The sequence below is a fragment of the Cataglyphis hispanica genome, chromosome 8 (genome assembly GCF_021464435.1).
Source record: "Cataglyphis hispanica isolate Lineage 1 chromosome 8, ULB_Chis1_1.0, whole genome shotgun sequence".
NCBI classification, from domain to species: Eukaryota; Metazoa; Arthropoda; class Insecta; order Hymenoptera; family Formicidae; genus Cataglyphis; species Cataglyphis hispanica.
In genome coordinates, this window is record NC_065961.1 from 5,879,587 (window position 1) to 5,904,744 (window position 25,158).

At 32.9% G+C, this 25,158-nt stretch overlaps 1 protein-coding gene and 1 long non-coding RNA gene across 2 annotated transcripts in view; both read right to left on the reverse strand.

The window, feature by feature from the left end:
* Positions 1-25,158, reverse strand: part of LOC126851581 (zwei Ig domain protein zig-8) — a 281,824-nt gene that overhangs the window by 86,552 nt on the left and 170,114 nt on the right. The window lies entirely within an intron of this gene.
* LOC126851593 (uncharacterized) overlaps positions 1-25,158 on the reverse strand; it is a 73,771-nt gene that overhangs the window by 47,285 nt on the left and 1,328 nt on the right. The gene's annotated exons all lie outside the window — the stretch shown is intronic.

Here is a 25,158-nt window from a genome sequence, read left to right on the forward strand (position 1 = left end):
CATGATCATAGCCACGTCGACAAATACGCTTAACTGATTGCACTACTCGACAATGGTGCTCGATTTACTAGATAAACATGATCCTTCTGACCTACATCAGTCAAACGCGCTTTGGCCCGATACGTGCGATTGATTCAATGAAGTTACCTCCCTATATTCAATTCGACCCATTAAATTCTGCGATGGTTTAAGTACTGATTATTCTGTTGGAAATCCTCTTTCTCTATAAAACGCTCGAGGGCGATTTGTGGGAAGTGCGCTTGTAGTGCAGAATGTATAAGATCGCGCGGAATCTGATTGGAAGCGCAACAGAATATACGAACTAGATTGAAGCCAAGGTAGAATAAATCTTATACTGATTTAAATTAATAGAAATAAAATAGACAAATATCTTTTTTTTTTTCTTTTAAGAGAAAAATTAAGCTCGGAAATTAATGACACAATTTTCCTTATTTGTGTTGAAATTGTGTTGAAGCGATTGAAGTCACGTACAAGCTTAAATTTTCTGACGGCAAGAGATTATCTTTTTTATACGGGGGGACTTAAAGCAATTGCCGTACTATTACCCAGTTATTACCTTATCGTGTTAATCCGCGCGTCATCAGACTCGACTGCACTTTCCGCGGCGATCTTCCAGACAGCGCGCGGAAGTTAATGATCGATTTAATGCAACGTTGACGCGAAACCCGATACGCGCTAAGCTACGGTACTTACAGCTTAATCTGAGCTTTTCCTGGCGACACGGTTGTCGATAGAAATACGTTTCGTCTCCGAGGTCGTTAATCTCAGTCGCTTTTTGAGCGACAGCGCGGAACGATCCAACATAGAAGTAAAACCTATCGTCGAGAGCCCTTCGAGAAACCTTCAAATTCGAGTCGCGAGCAATGTTAGCGTGGATTCCAATATCGTCTGCTAATTCGAAAAAAATTGTAATGAGAAATGTAAAACTATCCTAATAAATAATTACGACAATTAAAATTATATCAATTTTAATATCCTTTTATATATATATGTTGGAATTATAGTAATACTTTTGTCAAAGGATTTTATATTTTGTAGCATTCTTCTTAAAATTTCTAAGCATTTCTGAATAGTTCAATATTATGAAAGCCTAAGACGTTCAAGGTTTCCGCAACATTTCGTGTTGTACTGTAGTTTACCATTTTATCCCACAAGTAAACTCCTGGGTTTATCGTGTTTCCGCAAAACATTACGGCAAAGATAAAGTTGCGCGAGTCAGCTAAAATATCAATGAGTAAACTTTGTTTGCACGGTTTGAACATCTTATTTCGCGATCGCGAAACACTTATAATGAAAAGCTTCTCAGTGCATTGAACGCGCTAACTGTTATCACTGCAAATAAAATGCAGCGCGTATACGATTGAATTTATACGCAGTTTGAATGATCGGAGATTTATTGTGGTCTGTGCTCCGCCCGGTTGGTTGAAAGTTTCGATTGATCGCGCAAAGAGTGATGTTGATACAGCTGACGCTCTGTGTCGCGCATTGTTTTTTTTTAAGCATAAAACGGAATATTCGACGAAGAGTGTGTATTGAATTTTCAGATATATATGCGTTATGAAATAATAATAGATGCAATTAAGAAAATAAAATTCAAATTGTGAACGCGCAATATAACGATATTCATAATAAATTATGTCGCATGCGAAACTCTTACTCTCTCGAATAGAGTGACTTAATGCAATCTATTTTATATTCTTTCTCACGCAAACGTATACGCTCGTGGTGGTACCTATGTATTTGGCCGACAGAGAAATATTATCGTGTCCAATTTAGTTGGAACGTTCCCGATCGTCGTTGACGCGAATAGCGCTTTTTAAATTCGAGAATAAAAAATTTCGCGAAAACGATTCCGGTTGCAATGACGCGCGACAGCTGTTGCGAATCGCGCTCATAGAAAAGCAATTTTAACGTATCGGGATTGGATGAGGAGAAGGAAGTTGGCGCGATCGTGTTTATGAAATGCCGTACTGAACAAACGGAAATACAAAAGTTGCATGGAAAATATGTCATAATGACATAATGTAAGCAACGCAAATGCCGTATTTATTCGCGGGAAGCACTTCGTCACGAACGACGGAAAGGAGCTAAATGCAAGGATGCGAGAGAAACAGGCGAGCAACCGTACAAGAATGGGAAAAGCACGTAAAAGGTTACATGCGCTTTACGCGAAACGGAAACGCGTTTAAACGCTGTTCCGGAAATATATTCGAGAATGCTGTGAAAATGTTATTTCTCGTTGATTGGATCATCGCGCAAAAAATTGTAATTGATATTTAAAAAAAATATTATTTATAGAATCTCAAAGAGAGACATTTAAGTACAGAAAAAAATTACAATTTTAGATAGAGAAAAGTTAAAAATAATCATTTTTTGTAAACAAAATAATCAAAAATGCTTTTTTTTTTTTTGCAGAATTCTCATTATTTCGGTTGCAAGCCGACAAGAAAAATCGTAGCACGAAAATGTACGCGTCACTTCGCTAAGAGCACTCTTGATTTTCATTAGGAAAACCAAGAAAAGAGAGCTCGGACAAAAGATGCACAAAACAATTCTTTAAAAAGATTTCATTATTTGATCTTGGCGCGTTATACGATCAATTAAAATCAATCGAGATGGCAAAAACAGCCATGCGATAAATTCGTTATTATATTCGACATCACGTTCCCGCATGTTTGACTTTATTTCGAAATGATAAGTTTTCTTTTAAGCGTTGCCGTTATCACTCTTTGCTAGCTCTCGATACTCTCTACTTTGAGTGCACTCGATTTCTCGGCAAAGCAAAAATAAAGTTTACTAAAAAATCCAGTTACTGTGCCGGAAATTTCACGTTGCACTTTCAAAAGAAAAAAAATTGCCTGCTCACTAAAAAAAAAAATTTTAAATCTATATCCGGCGTAGAGACATTCTCTTAGATAAAATGTTCATTTAGTTACCATAAACTTTCTTAATTTTCCTATAACTTGCCAATGTAAAAAAAGAGGCTCCAATAAAATCTTTATCGAACAAAGCTTGCTTTTATCGAAAAATAAGTAATTGTGTTTCGAATTTTAAAACAATTCGTTTTTAAAATAATTCGTTAAAATTTATTCAATCTTAATATTAAATATAATCTTTTATTTTAATGATATTTTAATTTTCAGAGGCCAACTATAAATAGCGCAATTATATATATATGTATTTTACAAAATTTTATTTTATGAATTTTAAAAAATATATAAGCTTGCTTTTCTAATTTACTGGTAATTCTGAAATTTCAATTTGTATATAGCCGATTTATTTAGTTGAAATAGAACCTTCTTTACTATCATTAATAAAATGCTGTTTGCAGAACTAAAAAAGAACTCACCCTTTTATATCGTGAAATAAGACACCGTTAATTGCATGTTTTTAAGATACAATTTAAATATCCAGTTAATCAAGAGTCAGATCAAATTTGGAGAAAGAGAAAGAGCAACCGTATGCAAATTACTCGAGGAACAAGAAACCAATCGCTTTAGTTTCCTTTCTCTTTAGATCCTTCTCTTTATCTCTGCTACTTTGCTTTTCTTCAATTGAAATACGAGAGAGAATGCATTTTCCGTGTACTGATAATAGTCTCCAATATTTATAGTCGCTGACGCAAATGTTTATAGAAAATATCTATTTTTTATTGACAATTGAATCCCAAACCAAATTATTAGTAAGAATAAAGTTAGCATAACTTCATCAAAAAATACATAATTATTGTGTTTTATTTTAGTTTCAATAGGAAAAAAAAAAAAAAAAAAAATTATAGGAGAAAAAGAGAAAAATAAAAAAATAAATATCTCTTTTTTCTTTAAATTTACAATTTATTTAAAGAGAAAAGAAGATTTTTTATTTATTATTACATCTTTTATATTCCGTCTTTTTCCTCTTTGTCGCTAAATTAAACTTTTTTCGATTCTTTCTACGATAATAGCTGCTGGATTTTGTCCATCGGCCACTAATAGCGATGCGCCTGTTTGCAAGATAGAATCCTTTCTTCCGTCGCTGGTAATCCCGAGGGCAAGATACAACAGGACGTGTAGCGTGCGCCTTAAGATAACAGGAAGAATCGAGAGGATGAACCAAGAGCCACAAGACGGCAGCTTCCTCGCAGGAAGCACTCGGTTACGAGAATCGCGAAAAAGAGGCAAAGAGACGAGACGAGAGAACGGCGACGATGGGAGAGAAAATGGTTGTGGTGGTACACATATGCGCGAATGGGAAAAGCGAGCACTCGGGGAACTTTGAAGGGAAATAAAAAGGGAAGCAACGGCGGAGGAGAGAGAACGGAATGGCGTGACGTTGCTGCCAATCGTCTATGCGATATCAGATTCGCTTAGAATCTCTCTCGTCCTGGCTGCCTTTGTGTCGCATCGTGACGATCCCATTGTGAATTCTCGCTTTTTTGTCGATATTTACCAAGAATTTATTACCAAAGATGCGTGCATCCGATTCATTAAATGCACGCGTCTTTTATCGATATCATGCAAGATCGGCCTAATACAAATCGATCCTATGATAGTGTAGTGCAGCATTCTGTGTTTATTATTATAAATAATAATAAACACAGAATGCTTTGCAAAAATCTCTATCTCACGAGCGCATTTCTCATACATCTAATATCTTAAAAATAATAATCATAATTTTAATATACTAGAAAAGAGAGATTGAATAATATATAAAAAATGAAATATCCCGACATATTTTCATATACCGCATCCCTCTTCCTTCATTTTATTAATATCGTAAAAAATTATTATTCGAGAGCGATTGCTGTGATGTCTAAATCACAGTTAAATTTTCGCTTAAAGATGACGAACATAAAGCGCAATTCATGTAATCAGTTAAGAGTGTTGCTGCAGATGTGTATGTGTGTTGTGTATCTGCATGTTCTATAAAAGTTTTCATTCCGCGCGCATGTGAGCATGCATTGTCCTTTTTCCCTGTATAGCAATTACATTTTATAATTCTCCTTGTCCGTCAGACATTCCGACGTTTTAATTACTGGAATGTCGTTTTTAAACGCAACACAGAATCTCTTTTGCAACTTCATACACGCAATCGTTTCTAACGCGGATTCCACCGCGCGCTTCGGTTAGGAAATATATCTGCGCTTTTTTTTATAATCATGCGATACATAACAGCTGATATATGAATAGCATGCAAAAATTTAGTTTTAAATAATTCTGACAAAAATTTGACAAAATCCCTATGTATGTATTACATGTAACTGTATAAGCATCAAATGACTTCTATTTCAGTAGCAAGCTTTAAAATTTTATTTTTATGTTTTTGCTCTTATATAATATAATACAATTTTTCCAATATAATATAAAATATAAAAACTTAAATTGGTTCTTTGCATAATATTTAAAAAAAATTTCTCAATGCTGGCATCTCTCCAAGATAATTGAATTTTCAGATGCGGTCGATTGAATCAGCAACATTGGCTTTAAACAGAGGACCAGAGAAGATCCGCAACATATAAAAATTGCTTTAATCCTTTTATCTCATTAATAACAATAAAATTAATATATCATATAGCTAATATTAATATTCGTTGTAAATAACAATATATTTCATACAGCTATATTACTGTGCAATGATGACAGATAATTATCGTGATAATTATATATTCGTAATAATTATATGTTTATTAGACTTTCAGTACACGCCTTCGCTATTCACATATAGGAGCTACTATATTTTTACCTCGTGTTGCTACTTCGACGTTGCAGCTGATCGCAAAACGTGCTCGTATGAACATAATGCGCTCGCAAGCACGATGTTCGATAGTGTCTGCTTAATATTTTATTGAGCCGCTCGTTGCTGGAAATCGCGAGCGGGAAGATCGTAATTTCGAGATCACGATATTGTAAATTGCAACAATGGCGATCTACTTTTTGGCGAGGAGCGATACAGAATTTCGAGACGTTAAAGACCATTCCCACGGCAACTTAGCCTGAGTCGATACATTGGATAAATATTCAATGTAGCCATGCCTACGATAAATCTTGCGAGCTCGCGTTTTCATAGAAACCGGACGACGAAGGTATCTTAATGATAGTACTCTGCCAATTTTCTAAAATAGAATTCTAATACAATGAAAAGTTATAGATCTTTGAATTTTTATCGCAATACATCAAATAAATAAAAAAACAAAAAATATAAACAAAAGGAAATATTGAATAATAAATAAAAATTTGATGAAGATGTAATTTAAAAGATGCGTTTTTTTTGTGATATAATGTTTTAAAAGTAAAAATTAATAATCACGCTTATTACGATACCTTATTAAAGCAATGCGGAAAAAATCAGATATAGAAATAGTGATATTAAGGAATAGATGATTAATGACAGATTAACGTAATATGTAAAAATAATGTAAACGAAAATTATAATCTTTTAAATTTCCAATTAAGCAACTTATAATGCAGATTTTAAGAACGATATAATGCGCGTATAAATCACGCAGTATGCTGCGACGAAACTTTAGTTCAAATGCAATCAGTATGACACGATTAGCATTGCTACCCATGCACTCTTAGAGATTCTTTGAATTACACCGCATCATAAATTCTCGAGCTCGTCCGACTCTCACGTTCATCGGAAATTCTTACTGTGCAAAATGCAACGGTAATGGTTGCGCCAACGGATATATGTAAATGATGCCTTAATAAAGTCAAAAACGGCAAGAGGAAAACGCTAAATGCATATATAGTGGATTGCAACGGAACACGTATATTCTTTGATATTTCCAACTGCGATATCATCACATAGAAACTGCTTTCTAATTGCGTTTATATCAAATTAAATGCACCGCGATTACAATGAATAAAAACATATATATGCGACACCAACAGTCATAATTAAATCTGGATAATAAGTATTAACAATTAGTAACAAGACGATTGACAAAAAAAAAACACACGTACATAGGGAGAGGGGGGGAGGGAGTTGAATTGGATTTTAATTTAAAAACTTGCTACCTAACTCAGTTTTCGCTCACTTTAACGTGCCCTATATACTAACTTCCTTGATCGCCAGAAGCTAGTTATTTTTATGGCGTGCAAGTTTTTAACTTTAATCTTATTCATCCTTCAATCCCATTTATCCTTTATTTCCGCAATAATAATAATAATAATAGTAATAATAATAATAATAATAATAATAATAATAAAGATTTATTTCGTTTTAAGTACTTTTCGGAGATCTTTTGCAAAAAAGTAGTTATTAAAAAAAAGATTATTAAATATTGCATTCGCATAAGAGAAATATTTGTGTTACGCGCAATTCAAATATAAAAAAAGAATGATAGATAAGCGCGTTCTTTCTATAGTAATGTTGAAAGAGAAGAGGCTCGAAAAAGTTTGACGACTTCACAATGCGCGTATTGTGTGTGTGTTTTGTAACATTAGTAACCAAAAATATTGAAAGTGTCACGTGTCACAAAGCGCACGCCACGCGCGAATGCTGAAGCCTCTGGCGACCTTTGAAGCCGATTTTTCGAACGTAATGTCAAGTGCGTCACCGATATCTCTCGTGAACTCGAGGCTTTTCCCTCTTTCTCTATCTCTCTCTCTCTCTCTCTATCTCTCTCCCTGTAGTGCGCGCATGGAGCGGAATTGATTTTTCATTGCAAAATTCAACACAGCGGCATCTGCGAGTCGCGTACGCCACCAGAATTCGGTACGATGCTTTGCGGATTATCGTCATCAGCAAGCTCGTCGCTAAACTCGTTTCAAAAATTGAAAGCCGGAAAATTGAAATATAGTTATCTATTCAGTGGAAATTCTCAGAAGCTAACAGCATAATAAAAGATAAAAAAAAAAAATTGAATGGACATGGTTTTTAATTTTTTAAAACATGAAATCTGCGTATTTCTTGACGGGAATGGATCGACATGACGAAACGTTATATGTTTGAAATATAGAGATGCTTTTCAATGGATACGTGCGTAAAAATTAGAAAATTTTCTAATCATTTAAAATGCAGGCAGTAATTACAGTAAATAATATGAACATTATTCCTCGCAAAATTTAAAGCGTTTTATTAAATTTTTAAGATTAAATTCTAGTAAGGTAAGTAAAATGTTAAAGTTTAAACAATTGCGATGCAAGTGATCTTCCTTAATAATTTTGTTAAAGAAAAATATTGATTTCAAATTCTACAGGTAACGATGCTCCATTTACTTGTCGCTGCTGAATTAGGGAAACAGCTGTATTTGCAATATATAGAAAGCAGTAATTACAGACAGATTGTACATACATACATCAGCATTACACAGTAAATAGTGCTACCGCATGATTATTGATCACTTGGACTCATCATAGTTTTATAATAAGATAGTAATATTGTCAGATATTATGTCTCTCTTCTTTTTTAAAGTAAATTGATTAACTCACATATAATATTACATTTGCAGAAGCGACTAAAAGCTAAAAATATATTAATCGAACTGGCTGAAAATCTCATTACGTTCGAATAGTATGACAAAAATGAAGATAATACTTACACGGGGGAATATAGCGAATTAGGATTACGGACACTCGATATGTATGCAGTAGCGGAAAAATCATTTCGCTTCATCCGTCTCGATCTCGCATGAAACCTCATTTTTCGCGAGATTTTGCGCGATATATTATTGGCGCGCGCCGTTTGCAGGGACGCGACGTCAGATTTCATTTCCGCCGGTCCGAGGAAAATACGAGCGAGCAGGGGCGAGGGGCACGTGTTTCGCACCGTCGATAATGCGAGAGGTAGCGCGACGATGAGCGGGCGCGTGGGCTTTAATCGCGAATCGAATTCGCGGTGAATCTGTGCCGTATCATCGCCGCACGGCACATGTTGCGCAGCGTATTGTGTTGCGACGTCAAAACACACCCGTAAATAGCTTACGAAATCGCGCCCAAATTGCATCGCTAATAAACGTTAATGCGGAATTGAGGGCGCGGCAAAATTATCTCCGATAATGTAGTTTCTTGCTCTATCACAACCTTTCATAGCTTCCGATAGATTGTTTAAAATCAAAATGAGGAAAAATATATTTAAACAGCACTTTCGAGCTTTTTTCTCGCCATCATTCACCAGTGGATATCTCTTTCCCAAAGCAAATTGGAAATATTAATGATATTGTACAATATATCATTCTTTATTATCCGACAAGATTTTGCGTTATCTTTGAAAAATTGCACCCAATTGCGCCCTCCGGTTCTTACCGGATGCAATGTGACGTTTTCGATGAGATTTTATCGATATCGAAAAACGGTACAATGTTTTTAGTAAAGTACACCGTATGCACGCGAAAATTTCAAATACAGGATATCGGAGTGATTCTACATCGCCCCGCGGGATTCGAGCGTACGTTTTATTCGGATTTTACGCGCGATCTCATTACTGGAGGCATCTTCATTCCCCGCCGCTTCCGAAGGATGTTTATGGAATATCCAGATAACGCTGGCGCTGCATTTTGGCTGAATAGCACATATTATGCAACCGTGAAAAGGATTTTACATAGATATATTCCGCGTGGATCGTTCCTATCGAGGAAACGAATATTTGCAATAATATGAGATGTCTCTCTCTCTCTCTCTCTCTCTCTCTTTCTTTTTCCAAATATCATCTTCATAAATTTTTCATTTTGATTCTATAAATAATTGTAAAAAGTTGAAATTATCTATGATACATAATATATTGATAAAGTGACAATTAATAATTATTATGTAAAGATTAATTATTTTATTGTAGATTAATGTTGCTAAGATATTTAATGTTAATTATAAGAATTTCTTTTCCATGTGAGATTAAATCTGTGTCAGGAATACATCGCGAAAAGTAAGAGAAAATGCTTTGTCTTGGTCGTCTATTCACGTATATATTTTATCGATTTTAAAAGTAAACTTTCACAGAGCACACGAATATCAGACTACATTTTCAAGTTGATCACAAGAATGCTGAGCAATATTGTTGGTGAGAGAACCAATCGAATTTAGACAGAAATGTTTGAAATAATTTGCATTGGCAAGTCCAATTTGCAAGTTCGGGAATAGAATCAGATTCGAAACATTCGAAACAAATCTTCAAGAAATCCGCAAAAGAAAATATAACGTACCTTTAGGATCGACGTCTCGATCTTTATTGCGAACAGTTTTATTGATGTAATAAGAAGCTAGCGTGTTATGATATGTATATAAGAAGCTCATTGTGTTATGACATTTTTTTTGTGTCCTATCTTCATATGAGAAGAGAGTAAAGACCCCTTTAAGTTAGATTTTGCGGTAACCATAAGTACGAGGGTTTCGTTGTGCCGATGGCAAAGTTACATAAGCCTCGTTGATCCCTTTTAAGCCTCAACACGTGTTCAAGGAGCTATTCTTCTGACATTGATTTGCAGGCATTTAAGCTAGTTCGTATTTTGAAGATACCATCGTGTTTGTAATATTTCATGTAAATGTGGTTAAGTGAATGATGTAAGAAATTCACGTCGTTGAAATTAGCTACATAATAAATAACTTTAAAAAATATTACTGTATTTTAAAATATTCTAAATAGTGTATGATTAAAGTGTAATTTTATTTTATAAAAATAGTTTATTTTATAAAAATTTATCGGTTAGAATATTTTTTAGTTATCAATATTTCTCAACTATTGAAAATATTTAAAAGACTGTACCACTTTTATAAAAATATTTGTCAAATTCTCAGAGTATGTGTTAATTCTCAATGTTAAGCAATAAGTATTTTAAGCAAGAGCGTCAGCAAAATAAATTGCATTTAAGATTTCGTCAAAGATTTAATAAATGTTATCTGAGACCGGAACTCGGTGAAACTGTTATATGACTTTAATTAAATACTCGTCAGGATATAAAATCCATTGCAATTTGCGTGAAAATAAATTTACTGAAATAGAATCAAGTGTGCAACGTGCATGCTTCCTTGTAAAATAGCCTGCCGTGTTCGCGACGAGGGGGTTAACGAATATTCACAGCACAACGAGTTTGCGTGCAAAGTACGGCGGGTGTTAAAAATCATGCATCACCTTTGGGTGGCCTTTGAATATCCGGCGCGCTTTTATCGCGGGCGCGTTAAGAAAGTCTATTAACCGGTTGAAATTTCTTTGTGCATGCGCCGTCCGTTAATGGATCCCGTAAAAGGTTCGTAGGTAGCGTATTTAGATGTCGCCGACACACAAGTTCAAAGGCATCATCGGATGCAGAAAAACGGACCAAGGACGGGGATTGTTCCTGTTCTTTGATCAGCATAATTCGATCGAGGGAATTCACGGACGATTCTTTCGCACGAAAATGACAGGTCAGGTTTTATCAATTAAGTCAAGAGATTTCCTAGATCCGAATTGTAATTGCTTTATGATAAATGTTGGAGATGTACCAAAATAAGACTCGATAAAATATTCGAAAAGCATTTTTTGCTAGAGAATTAAAGGGCGATAAAGAAAAAAAAAATTTGACAAAATTTATAAAATCTAAAAAAAGAAAACAACTAAGATAATCACAAACGAAAGCCAGTCGTACAAAAATTTTATATTTCGATTTTGTGAATGAAAAGAGAACAGAAAAAAAGAAACAATTTTTGCGTCTAAAAAAAAAGAAAGAATGAAATTTAGAGATTTTTGGCAAAATCGAGAAAATATAATTTACAGACTTATAGTCACGGTGATAAAAATATATTTTCTAGCTGAATATGATATAGTATATTTTTGACAACGTCCGATTCATTGGCTTAACAATCGTAAGAAATATTGAGTCTAAAGTTTGTCTACCATCATTGCTTATCTATGATGTAGCGACTATTGTTTCCTCCTTTCCGCCTGTCATCTTTCTTTTCCCCAAAGATTAATATCTTACCCCGTCGAATTCCCGCGTTTGGCGTTTTTCCAATTATTGGGTGAATCATTTCGCATGCGATTATACATTTGCATCCCGAGTTTTATCTTTTAAAATTTGTTCCAATATTAATATAATGTGCTTATTCTCCCGCTTATATGTATAAATCGGGTATATATTAGCTGCCTCGTTCCAATCGTTATACACGCATAAGAAGCGAGACATATATTAAAATAAACGTCAAGTGATTAAAACAGAGCCGTTTTGTAAACAAAGATCCGGAGAAGACCAGGCAGAACAATATAATTCAATAACTCGACATTCTTAAATTTTGACAGAAAAAAAGATTTTTTTTAAATACTGATTAATAAAATTAGATATCTATAATATATTTGTTTTTTTTAATAAATTACGTATTCTTCGAAATAGAGCAATTCGATGATTAAAGTATTAAAATTTATATTATAAAAAAAATTTATATTATAAAAAAAAAGTTTTATTATTTGAGAGATTAAAATCAAAACAGATCATCCTTTACATATGCAGATTTAAAAATTTATCCATAGATTCTAGTGTATTCGTATTGTACTTTCGATTTTTTCCATCGTTTTTTCACACATCATGCCGCTCTATTTGCCAGCCGTTGGCCTCGCAAGACTGCTTATCGGTCGCTTAAGACGTCCATCATATTGATTTCATAAGCAAAACTTTGATCGATGTTCCCTTATTCTACCGTGAAATCAACTTTACGAACTTTCACCTGTTGGCGCGGGAATTTTCCACACTCGCTTCGAACTAATCCCTCCGCCGCCTCTCGATTCCGCGCGCCGTCATTTGCATTCAAATGCGAAGAAGTTCCTTGCGAGATTACACGCGACGACGCGGTTTATTAATATTGAAATTATTAAGCGGCTCTGAGAGCTTATATTATTTCTCGCATCGTTCTCAGTTTTACATTTATAGCACGAATTCCGATATCTTTGACCGTTCTCGCAAATATTTCTAATTGCGGAGCGATTAGGAATAATAATCGATTCGATTATCGAATCATTTGGTGTTGAAAACTGCAGGCTAATGAAAAAATAAATTGCATAGCATAATTATATATGCAGTTTTGAGATATACTCAAGAATAAATATATGCGCAACTCAGAATTCTATTTTTTTACATTTTTCTACATTTATCAGAAATAAAAGTAAAGTGCTTCGAGAATTAAAATCGAATACACAGTTGTTTTTCCGTAAATAATCTAATTTTGATAAAATTAAAGAAATTTTTTAAGTCCACGCTACCGTTCGTCGGTTAAACAACGTTTCATTTCTAACAAACGAGAGCCAGTAAAGCGCAGACAGTGTGCAACTACTCGGAATAAAAATTGCAGGCGTTACCTTGCAAAATTTATCTCTCGCACGCCCGCGCCATGAATGGGGACGTAAGAAAAACGCACGTACAACACGTACGCTATATGGAGGACATATGCAGAGTGACGAATGGAGAATCATAATATCAATTTCGTCCGGAAATCGCTGTGAAAATTTTACAGGGGCCGGCACGGACGTGTCTTGCAATAAAGGAAATTACGTGCCACGCGAGTTTCTCGTACGGAAAGCCGGACGTTCGCACAAGTTTCGCGATCCTTTCTGATATTCCGCGATGGAATTTATTATGGCCGTTCGCTCGCGCTTTCCCGCTTTCCCCGTGTTGCAAACGAAATTCGAAACACTCCGCCATCAGTCTCGTCTCTTTTGGGAAAAAATATTCGCCAAATGAGTTTCGCTTTTCATTGCTGAGCTAAAATGGGAAATCTATATTTATGCGGCATTGAAAAAATCCGATATTACACCGTGTCGCATAGATATTTTGCGATCACCACTTCAATTCTGCTTTTATGAATATTAATATATTCGTGCTCATTTATGATTTTCATTTGGCTTTACTGTGCGGTAGTCATATTTATGATGGAAATTTCGGCAATTGCAAAGTGGTTATTATAGAAAATGAAAAATTCCTGTCGTGTGATAGCTGATTTGTTCCATTCAGTTAAATGCAATATATATATGTTAATAATTCTAAATAAACTTGATGTAAATATATTCATTATATATATTTCTTGTTCCTCTTATAATAAGTGCAATCTGTGACTTCAAAAAAAAAAGAGAGAGAGAGAGAAATTATATGCAGGACATTGTTTCTTTTACCTCAAAAATTGTAAAATGGAATTTTCTTCTAGTATTTTAATATGTATATTTTTCTGCAAATACTAATGTAATAATGAATAAAATAGATTATTATTTTTGTTAATATTCTAGGTATTTCTCTTCAATCCTTAGAAAATATAAAAAACAATATTGATGTACTATTGGAATGTTTCCTTCAATTTATGAGCATTTCACTTTTTAGCGTTTGCATCGTTTATCAAGAAAAATTTTTGTTTTTTGTGGCGCAAGAATCGTAGACGCCAGTCAAAGTCTCGACAAGCAGCTCTTCAACTCGAAATATAGATAAAACCACGAAAGCGAAACGCGCGACGTAAATAAGTGAGGAAAATAAGCTTCCCTCTGAATGATGAAGAGAGTCGTGCAGAAGTCAAAGGGCGCTTTTCCCCATTTACAGTTACCCGCTGGTTAAAGCTCGCGGCGAAACACACAGCCGTTCGCTGGAGACATGGTCTTGTCCCCTCACTACTTTGTTCTTTTCATGCCCCGTCGTCATTACACGATTGCCGGTTGCGGCGCCTCGTCTAGTGATCAAAGTTCCTCCAACACCTCTCTTAAGCATTCTAAGAAAGTACGACCTACGTAACTCAATCCGACAACGGCAACTTTGCAACGCAGCTTGTACACCCGAGACGCGGGAGCGCGCAAACGAATGGAGAACGCGGGTGATATAACTCAGGGATGAAGTTGTAAAAAATTTATGAGCGTGTGTACCTTACGGTTCGTTAAAAGTTATTCGGCCCGAACGAATTCACGGTCGGCAGTTTTTAATTAAACGATAGGAGCGCTTCTGAAGTTGATATTGACACGCGTAAAATATTGCTAGCGCTTTGTAAATGATTTTTAATTCCGAACAAAATGAAATATATATATGTAGTCGCCGACAGACACAATCAAAACATTAAAGATATTAATAAAATAAAAATTTTTAATATTAATACAATAAGATAGATATGTATTCAATAAAGATTAAAGATATTATTACAATAAAAATATTAATGCTTTATTATAGCAAATTAAATTATAATTATTCAAATCTTGTAAAGAAAATATAAATATCTTCTTTTAAGTAAAAATAAACAGCAAGATTGAGCAGCTATTGATAAGTTTGGTTTAAAAATATTTTGCAGGATAGAGAGATATTTTTGCTAAAAAAATACAGCATACAAATGTTTTGAGATAAATGTATGAGTTAAATTTCAGCATATTTGTTTCAATATTATAAATATTATATAACATTTTTCTAGATTAAAACGAATTTTTTGACGTATTTATTCATCTGATTTCATGTCAGGTACGAAAATAAAAATTTAATTTGATAGTGCAAATGCCCCTTATGGTTGAAATAAGCGAGTCGTTGGAAAATTTCCATTTGCTGTTTAAAAGCAAATATCAAATGGCATGCTCGTAAAACAGTACGTAACCAATAGCTATTTCAGCAGTCTCGCCTTCTACCGCCTATAAAAATCCAATCTTGAGCAATGCTTTCATTTCACAAGAAAAGAGAGAGAGAACGGCCCGTATCTACTTCGATTACGATTTTCTATAAATGTGTGCATTAAGCATCAATTATTACGACTATGTGCAAAAATAATCGTTATCGTTTTAATGCGAAATCGAATCAGTAATCTATAAATTAATATGTAACGTACTCGATAATTTGCGTCGAAAAGTTCATAACAAAATAATTATTTCGATATTATGTAAACTATTTTACAAAACCTTTATAATCTTTAGAAACTGACATCAATCTGATATTTGTGGCTCACAAAATAATCACGATGAAGCACACAAACAAATTTTCAAGTGGCTTTAGATGCTAATACAAAAGAAGAAAAAAAGAACGTGAAAAGTTTCTTTGAAGGAAAGCATACGAACAAAGGGAAATGGGATTCACGAAACAACGCGCTTGGACATCCGACATTGAAGTTTTAATTAATTCAATCAGTTATCTTTATTACGAGGACTTGGCTTGAAACCGCGGCGACATTATACGCTTTAAAAGTGCGCCCTAATTAGCAAAGGCATTCCCGAGTTGCTGAATGTGTTCTGTTTAAACCACTAAAATATATTAACCAAATATGAAATAAACTTGTTTATATGTATACGCTGAGAACATTTGCATAACTGGCATATATTATTATTAACGTAAATATGTGTGCAACGCATAATTATTCCTATATAATGAAGCGCTGAGTGAAACTTCATTTTAATATGATTTAAGTCATAATAGGATTTATCTAATTTAATTCAACAAAAAAAATAAAGGCATTGTACGCTTGCGTAAATTATCTGCACGTGGCGATTTCTTATTATTAAAATCAATATGTAAATACTAATAGATTCGGAAAATATTCTATAGTATTATCAATTTTTATGAATTTAACTAATTTTCTTAATTAATTTTCTAATAAGATTTTTATTACATGTTACAACTCAAGTGTCTTCTTATACACTTCGTTATCTCTAGGAAAAAAACTTTACGACTAACCGTACATGTCGCTAAAATTTTGGCAAGCATAATTAGTAAATATGATAAACTGCTAAAGCGAAAAAATATTAGACAACATAAGTGTAAAATAAAATTTGTTTGTTCTGTTGTATAGTTGTATTGAATAGCGAAGCAATATTGTTTCGTACAACTACTAAGTAAACTGACCAAAGGTATTCTATTTATCCAGCAATATTCGTATTTCATTAAGTGGCTATGTCTTTGAAGGGAAATTTCGAGCTGGTTTCTCTATTTCTCTATCCCTCTAATACTATTTTCGAGCTCTTGTATATCGGGTCTCGGCCAGACCATTACTCTTCCACCGTCGATTACGGATCGACTTTAGCAGCTTAGGGAGATAATATTTCTCATCGTCCGCGTATGGAGTAACTTCACTGTTTATCCATTAAGGGCGAATCTGATCACCTTCTAACCCGTAAACTATCCCGACTAGGATGCTATATCACGTCGAAGAAAAAAGTCGATATTTTATTACAATGGTGGTTCAATGTTGTTAATAATGGTTATACGATAAAGCAATAGTTTTCCTCACAAGAAATCTTAATTCATGATTTACTCTCATTAGAGCCATAAATTTTCTAGATTTTTAGAGTCGCTATTAAAACAAGTATCAATAGCTTAGTCTTTTGCACTCGTAATGATTTGAACCTAACGTCAATCCAGGTAACTGAGAGCAACATACAAGTGTAAAATAATAAATAATGATTTACTATTGTTAACAAAAATTAAAAGTTTAATGCATATTGTGTAAATAACAATAATTCTAAAATGGAATTTCTCCTTTTGCAACATGTCTTTAGAAATTTTTTTTTTACAAACGCAAAAGCGATGCAATCGTAAGATAGATACCATCTTAATATATTTTATATGAAATAAAAGTGAAAAACTAAAATTGTTTCTATATAAATTTATAATTTCTATGATTGATATTTATTGAGTGCTTGTAAGACGAAAGTAGATAAACAAAAAAATTGAAGAATCGTAGAAAATAGAAAATTCTTTTCAGTATCTTATTAACAGTAAAACTTTCATAATTTTCTGCAAATTTATTTAACTTAAGCAAACTTTCTTTAGCCAATTTATATGCGTGTATTCGCCGACAGCAATAATTCAAGGAATATAGCTAGCATTGCGGATTAAAAGTCGTATCCATCTTTACGAGGAACTCTACTTTTTAATAAATAGATGCTCTTGAATCTTGAAGTTCCTAAAAGTCTAAGTTGACTAAGAGATTGTATTGAATCATTCACGACATTCACGAATGTCACATATTTGCGATAATCGTATTGAAAAACAAAAAGAGAAATAATTCGCTTTTAAAAATATTTATAATTAAATTATCCAGATAGAAGCAGTAAATAATATAAAATTCTGATTCTGTAAAATAAAGATTATATTACTTTTACGCTTGTAATATGCAAAAACATACAGAGAGAAATTTCACTCATAGATTGTTATTCTAAAATTAACAATAACACACACACAACATGCATTTAACCAACTTTCGTTATAACAACAAAAAATTATTATTCATTACAAAATCAAAATGCTTTAACACACGGCCATTAGCAACTTGATTCCAGATAAAAATCTTAGTTACTTAGATTAAATAAATTCACACATATCCATGATACATATAAAGAGATGCACATTTTTATATATGCTAATTTGAATATTATGTATTTGTATGTACATTCATTGCCAGCACCAAGGAAACATTAGAGAGCTCATTAATGTATCTCATTTAATCTACACATCCTCTTTTGAACTTAAGTTTTAAGAGGCATCCTTTGACAATTTATGAGAAAGTTCCGTTCATCGAGTGGCTACATAAATGCATCGCATAAAGGTGTCTCAATAAGCTGATACGAGGCTTCCCTCGGGCATCCTGCTTCACTTGCGTATTTGTAACGATAGTTCTGGATTCACCGTATTGACTACGTAATGTCGTATAGATTACCGGGTCTTCAAATGCATCCCCGCGGCGACTCCCCGTGCGCCCAATTGCATATGCCGCCGAATTATAGAGACGCATCGCACCCCATTGAATAAACAGAGCCCTTACGTGCCGCGTGATGTATACCAAATGAATGTTCGTGCGCCAAACGCTCGGATTACAAATGGATGCAAAGTGCATTTCGAAATGCAATTTCCTCGTTTTAGCGAGAAATTTTAAGTTTATACTCGAGATTTGCCGAGAAATAAGTTCTTAACTCGATGGAGAAGAAAAAAACCGCAAATGTTTTATTAAAAATATATATACAATATATACATTTAATTTGAACTAAAAAAAATGTTTAGTTTTAAAAACGTGAATAATATATTTAACGAAAAATATTAGCATACATATATATATATATATATATATATATATATATATATATATATATATATTGTAAATTATAGTAAATATTTTTTCAAAAATTATATAAAATTTTTTACTACACAAAATATATATGTTTTGTGTGTAATGATTAGCAAAAACAGCTACACTTAACTTTTTGATTCAATAAAATGATGAATATAATATTGATTTGTTCCAAGGTAAATTTAAAGCAGGTTACTTTATCTTGGCAATAAGTTAGACAGATGTTAATTTATGACAGGGCAAACTAAGAGAACAGCCGTTATGCGCAAGTTGAAACCAATCACGCGTAAATGATCTAAACTGTCGCTGTGACAGTCATTATTTGTCCCCTAGACAAATGCACACTTCGTCCAGAATGTTCAAAATGTGTTCAGAAAAAATGTGTTAAATTCTTGCTTTTATATCTTCTATTCTCTCTTCTCTGGTTAAATCTCAAAATATGGACATAATTTTTTACAATTATTTCTATAAGACGTTCATTAGGAAAAAAAAAAAAAAATAACAACAAGAGTTTTTTTTATCTCTATAGTATCGGCAAAACGTGTAATTTTAAATCGAAAAAAAAGAAACAATAATTAATAACAAAAAAAATGTTTTTTTTTTAAATAAAAGATATTTTTGAATTTATAAATATTTCTATAAGATTTTGCGTACCTAAATTCAATTATATTAAAGCTATCGTATTAAAAAATTTGAATATGTTAAAAGATCGTATTTGCATATTGCATATCATCGGTGCGTACAATCGCTGGATAATTGCAAAGGTTACTATGCATTTCGACGCACGAGCGAGCAGCGAGCAAAGAAAATTGCGGCGTATGCAACGGACGCATTGGGAATCGATCGTCAAAAGAGAAAACGGTAGGAGGGAGAGAGCTCGCGGCGGAATATTATTGTGCTTGTTCCCGCAAGTTGGGATCAGGTGCATTGCCTCGGGCCAATTCGAAAGGAAAACGCATCCTAATCACGTGCGGAGCGGAAAATTCGCGATGCCACGTACATTAAATATGCAGTTTATCATGCACGAGAGACTCCATGTGCGGCGCAGTGAAAAGACGCTTTTTTCTCGAACCTTTGAGCAATGCGCCACGATGAACAAAAAATTGGTCGCTTAGAATGAAGAAAGAACGGAAGAATCAGCTGGGAAGCATTATACAATATGGAGATAAAATAATATTCGTCGATTGTGGAAATCATTATTGTATTCGCTTGTGTTCTGTAGAAGTCATAATAAATAATAACAGCGTTATTACATGTTCAGTATAGAAATTAATTAACTTGTTCACTAGTATCTCGTATTCGCGATTGTCATTAATTTAATTAAAGGACCAAAATTTATATCGTTATTGGTAGTTATAGTTAATGATATTTATGATTATTATTTTAAACATTATGCAAATTTGCATCATATAATACTAGATTTCTAGCTTTTATTTCGCGGAATATATAATACGTATACGTTTATTTGTCAATAAAAAAATAGAATAGCATTTTTGTTCAGTTTGAAATGTCTATTTACCAATTACATACACACACATAACACACCATTATCTCCAAATATATTACTTTTCAAATATATATATATTATTTTTTTTAATATATTATTTTTTTAAAAGAAGCTCATAAAGCCGCTCAATTTTATTTTTGCTTTATCAAAGTACTTTTTCCAGATATCGCGAGCAATCCATTTGATGCAAAATGCATTCAACATATGAGTTTAGTCGACAATGCTTTGTGATGTATTAACGCCCACTACGGCATGACGTCAATTTCACTGGTGACATCGAGTCTTTCTTCCGCGGAAAAATGCAATTTTATCGCGGCGAGGTTTGTTTGTAGCGTGAAATAGCGTCGCGCCCACTGTCGCAGTCGCTTGATTTTAAAAAGAAAGAATGGAAGATAAAGATATAGGAGATTCCTTAATGCAATAGAGAGCGCGCCAGCGCGCCTATACTTTATCTCTCCATTCCTGTTGAATTATTCACACGTGAATTCCGCGACGAGCATCTCCAAGAATCGCGTGCAACAGACTTCAGAAAACGCACTAACTTTGTACGTCATGTCCGTTAGCTTATGAGAATTCCATGTAAACACGCATTTTTAAAAGAGAGGAACCTGGTTCTAAGACAGAACGATGATTACTAACTGCACCAGAAATAATACATCTTGAATTATATTAATCATTATTTTAGGAATATCAATAATTGAACAAAAATAATAAATTTATGTAAATGTATTATTAAAATAAATTGTTTACAAAAATTAGATAAAATTATTTATTCATGTAAAAAATGTTTTAATTATTTTACTTTTAATATGTATACATATATATTTTATTGAACTTGCGTGTATCAGACTATTTTTTTTCTGTTAAAAAAATCAAAATGCTTGCGATAACATTTATAAAATACATATTTTTTCAATTAAAATATTCAATTTTAAATAAATTTGTATTAATGTGATTTTTTTAACAAGCTTTCATGTTTATTTATTCACAGATTTATTATTGCATTAAAAAATTACATCTATTGCGTTTCAAAAAGCTACGAATATTTGATATAAAAGTATATAATCCATTTAAAAATAACTAATACCGAACATAACGATGAATTTAGCATACGCTGAGCTTATTTCGATGCACGTTTGATCAAAACGTAACGTTCAAATAAAAAACGAAAAGGGATATAAAGGGATTTAACAACATCAATCGAGACCGCTGGAAAAGCAACATTGAAACCGTTATATAATCTGCCGAGTTAAAATTTATACATCGTTCTAATTCATATGAACGCTCATGTATCCGACCATGCTACTTTTATGCATTCAAGCGTGATCTAATCATTTTGTAGGGATCGCCTTTCACGTGATGTAAATAACTAAATTAAGTTTAACATGACAGCACCGTAGCAGCTTTTTCAGAGCTTTTTACGAAAAACGCAGAGGCGAAAGCTGATAGGAAAAAAGTTTAGCTTGACCTCATCGCTCTTTTTTACAGCGTCGAGTGCACAGTGGCACTTTTACGTAAGCCGATTATTTTGAAAGGTAAGTCAAAACGTGAGATTTAATAAAAATTTAGGTCAGAAACAAATAACTGATGCAATGCTCTTGTTTTATAATACATAATACAATTTTCAAATATAATATTGTGTGCTACATAAAAAAATAATTTCATTATTTTAAGATTATTTTCAAAAAATTTGGAATTTTTTGAAAATATATTTGGAAAGAATATCATCCTTATTTTTATTCTTAGTAAATATTTTTTATTTAATATCACTTTCTATAAAATTGTATACAGTACATTATAAAACAGCTTGCAAAAGTAATTTTTAACTTTTAATTTTTAATAATTTTACAGGATCAATTTTGGACTGTATCTCAAATAGATAACAATGTTATAAAAAGTTAATTAGAAAAAAAAAAAAAAAACGATAAAAGCAAATACTTAGAAAAAATATTGAAAAAAAAGAAATACATACAAATCATAATACCGCAACGCTTTCTTCCAATCGAATCGATGTGACCATGTTTCGCCTGTAAACGGTCGGAAAATATCTGTAACACGTTGATCCGCAAAAGTTTTTCTCGCGAGATTTTATCATTCTTTACGGAAAATCGAGGGGAGCGCGGCGTAACGCGCAGTGACGAAACTGCAAACTCGAGAAGCGAAACTTCATTCGAAAACGAAGACGACGTTTCGTTTGACATGGGGAACCGATGAGATGTCTGTTCGAGCTGGCGAACTGGCCTGCATTTAGGAAACTGCATTAGACGTTACCCTCCCCAAAGTGTGTGACACAAACTCGCCACTATTAACTTTTCAAGAGGAAACTGCAATGCGATGCAAATTTGTATTGGATTCGTCCGAGAGTGACGCGGTGCGATACATCGAGAAGTGCATACGAAAATTGCGAAATATATTCTCTTTAAAGTGCACAGTTTGGCTAAACAGAATAAGAAATGGATGTGATTATGTAGATGTTTCACAAATAAATAAAATCGATAAACCGATATTAGATGAGATTAGAAGTGCTCAATCATTGATGACAAACGACAATTTTACGACATGATCATAATAACAAGTATAAAGATATTTTTGAATTTATATTTATGGAAAAGTTTATTTGTGAATGTATTTTTTAATTTTAGAATCTTTTTCAGAGAAACTTTGTATAACATTGATTAAATATTCGTATTATGGATGGCATTCGATTGCCGTTAAATCACACGACCTTGTTCTATTTATATATATAATTATAAATAAAATTTATATAATCTATATAATATAGATTGAAGAGATTAAAAATGTTTGGTAGTTAATTGTGTTCAAAGCGTCACTTGGATTTTTCTTTCAACATATAAACGCAGATTAAGCATCGTCCCTTTTGTAAAGTAACGCGGGGCTATAAAAAGCATTGACCTAAAAAGTAGAAGAAGCGATAAAGAAAGGAGAAAACGTAAACAGGTCGAGCGTTTAAAATAAAGTGTAAGCGAAGCGAAGTCTCGACGTCTCCATGAAATCAAATTGCGGAACTTTTATTATTTATTTGTTGGAGATAAGATTGCGCAAATATCACATGGTTGACAAGTCATCTCAAGATATACGCCAAGATTGTTAACCGTCAGAGAATTGAAAAGAGATAAAGCATAGACAATTTTTACACTCGAATTAACAATATACTTTCGCTTCAAGCAAAAGATATAAAAACATGAAAATAAACAATTTCGTCGAGACAATAATTTATTCAAATTCATGCCTGATTAACATTTCAGATTCTCTGAAGTTTAGAACAATTTTTTGTACATACTTCATTTCTAGGTCCTTGATGAATTTGGTCATATTATGTATCAATCTTTTCCGTTTAATATTATATATATATTTTCGTCTTTTAATCTGACTATTAGAATACTATTAGAATTTTGTGAAATATACTCAAGTGTTTAGTAATCTATTTGATACCCATTCTTATTAATATTTCTTTATATCCTAACAATTTTCCATAAAAAGCGTAAAAATATAAAATTTATATAAATTATTTCTTAAATTATAATCTATTTTTTTATTTTATAAAGTAAAGAGATATTTAATTAGATGGAAAATGAATAAACCGGAACATAACTCCTTCCTTTTTCTTTTCTGATTCGATAAAAAAAAAAAAATTTCCTTGCGTCCTTTACTGCTTTTCGCAATCTTTCGTTGAAAAACACGCAAATGTAAAAGCGCTTCTTGATCAAGGAAAAACTCTTTCCGACTCGTTCTGCTTCCCTCTCCGACTTGCAAAAAGCACGAGTCACGCGTTCGTTGAAAGGTTCGTCTTTCTCGAGAAAAATGCGGCAGGGATTCGAATTGCCGATTTCTTCATATAAAATCGCTCCGTCTCGACTACGCAGCGATGCGATTTTTCCGAAAGAGCTCGTAAGCATGATTTTCCGCCGAATGCGTCAAGCTTTCGCAACGACGCTCTCCAAAGAGTCGTAAAAGATTCGCGATTCGTCGAACGGGTAAATGAAGTTTGCGGTTGGCGGAACAAACCGAATTGTGATAACGAAAAAAGGTAAAATAAAATGGCTATCGTTTGGCTTATAAACAACAAAAGTAGAATTAAGGGAAAACACGTGTTATGTTGAATTTTCTAAAGATAACAATAACTATTAAAATAATTGTACGGAAAATAAATAAAAAACTAAAAAATTAAAAATGATAAACTAAATCTCTTTGATACACACGATGACAGAGAGTACATGTAATAGAAATTATAATTTATATTAGAAATTATTACTTTTAACTTCTGTTTTGCTTATCGTAATACAAACATCGTATGCATATTAAAATATTTAATATTCAATTTTTACGTTATATTAAAAATTATGAATTTTATTTAATTGTGGATATAATAATAAATTCTGAAATTAAATAGTTATGTTTGATTAACGGCGCAAAGAAAATAGGCGCAAACTAATTGTTAATTTCATTATTATTATTAATTACATTTTTAATATGAGAAATTTTTATTTTAGTATTTTATTTGGAAAACGTAAAATTAGTGCAGTTATTAATCTGCATTTCTCTCAAAATATGAATAGAACTTTAGCCTTATAAATAACGTCCACCATCTCTTTCTATGAGAGTCTATTCGTAAATTCTCATTTTATTGGAATATTCAACGATATTATCACGATATTGATTCGT